This window comes from Schistocerca gregaria, unplaced genomic scaffold (genome assembly GCF_023897955.1).
Source record: "Schistocerca gregaria isolate iqSchGreg1 unplaced genomic scaffold, iqSchGreg1.2 ptg000357l, whole genome shotgun sequence".
In the NCBI taxonomy this organism is placed as follows: Eukaryota; Metazoa; Arthropoda; class Insecta; order Orthoptera; family Acrididae; genus Schistocerca; species Schistocerca gregaria.
Window position 1 is genome coordinate 1,151,608 of NW_026061816.1, and position 2,021 is coordinate 1,153,628.

The following is a 2,021-nucleotide window of genomic DNA, read 5'->3' on the forward strand; positions in this document are numbered from 1 at the left end:
CGTTTCAGAGAGAAGAGCGGCCAATGTGACGATCTGGCTTTAAGTCGATTCGATAACAAATGACGAAAACGGACGGATTTCACAGGTTTTTACTACATATGAACACTTTTCACATTCTCCCGTGCAACTCGGCTGCTAGTCCTCCTTTCATGCAGAATCTTAAGGTCCTAGCTCATGTCCAAGGCACCAAAGCCAGATAAAAAGTCAATAATCGATACCTAAAACTTGAATTGTACTGCTTCTTACTGGCTATTACATCATCTTAGAAGCTTCATCTGTGTTGTACTATGGTGCTTTTAGTGTGTCCACAAACCGCAGCACGCGACATAGCTTTGCAGACGATAAGTACAACCGTTTCTGAGGGATGAGCGGCCAATGTGACGATCTGGCTTTAAGTCGATTCGATAACAAATGACGAAACGGACGGATTTCTCAGGTTTTTACTACATATGAACACTTTTCACAATCTTCCGTGCAATTCGGCTGCTAGTCCTCCTTTCAAGCAGAATCTTAAGGTCCTAGATCATGTTCAAGGCTCCAAAGCCAGCTAAAAAGTCAATAATCGATACCTAAAACTGGTACTATTTCTTACTGGCAATTACATCATCTTAGAAGCTTCATCTGTGTTCTACTATGGTGCTTTTAGTCTCTCCGAATACCGCAGCACGCGACATAGCTTTCAGACGATAAGTACAACCGTTTCAGAGAGAAGAGCGGCCAATGTGACGATCTGGCTTTAGGTCGATTCGATAACAAATGATGGAAGCGGACGGATTTCTCAGGTTTTTACTACATATGAACACTTTTCACATTCTCCCATCCAACTCGGCTGCTAGTCCTCCTTTCATGCAGAATCTTAAGTTCCTAGCTCATGTCCAAGGCACCAAAGCCAGCTAAAAAGGCAATAATCGATACCTAAAACTGGTCATGTACTAACCTTACTGGCTATTACATCATCTTTGAAGCTTCATCTGTGTTCTACTATGGTGCTTTTAGTGTCTTCGCATACCCCAGCATGCGACGTAGCTTTCAGACGATAAGTACAAGCGTTTCAGAGAGAGGAGCGGCCAATGTGACGATCTGGCTTTAAGTCGATTCAATAACAAATGACGAAAACGTACGGATTTCTCAGGTTTTTACTACATATGAACACTTTTCACATCCTCCTGTGCAACTCGGCTGCTAGTCCTCCGTTCATGCAGAATCTTAGGGTCCTAGCTCATGTCCAAGGCACCAAAGCCAGCTAAAAAGTCAAAAATCGATACCTAAAACTGGTATTGTACTAATTCTTACTGGCTATTACATCATCTTATAAGCTTCATCTGTGTTTTACTATGGTGCTTTTAGTGTCTCCGCATACCGCAGCACGCGACATAGCTTTCAGACGATAAGTACAACCGTTTCAGAGAGAAGAGCGGCCAATGTGACGATCTGGCTTTAAGTCGATTCGACAACAAATGACGAAAACGGACGGATTTCTCAGGTTTTTACTACATGTGAACACTTTTCACATTTTCCCATGCAACTCGGCTGCTAGTCCTCCTTTCATGCAGAATCTTATGGTCCTAGCTCATGTCCAAGGCACCAAAGCCGGCTAAAAAGTCAATAATCGATACCTAAAACTTGAGTTGTACTACTTCTTACTAGCTATTACATCTACTTAGAAGTTTCGTCTGTGTTCTACAATGGTGCTTTTAGTGTCTCCACATACCGCAGCACGCGACATAGCTTTGCAGACGATAAGTACAACCGTTTCAGAGAGAAGAGCGGCTAATGTGACGATCTGGCTTTCAGTCGATTCGATAACAAATGACGAAAACGGACGGATTTCTCAGGTTTTTACTACATATGAACACTTTTCACATTCTCCCTTGCTACTCGGCTGCTAGTCCTCCTTTCATGCAGAATCTTAAGGTCCTAGCTCATGTCCAAGGCACCAAAGAATGGTAAAAAGTCAATAATCGATATCTAAAATTTCACTTGCACTACTTCTTACTGGCTATTACATCAACTTAGAAGCT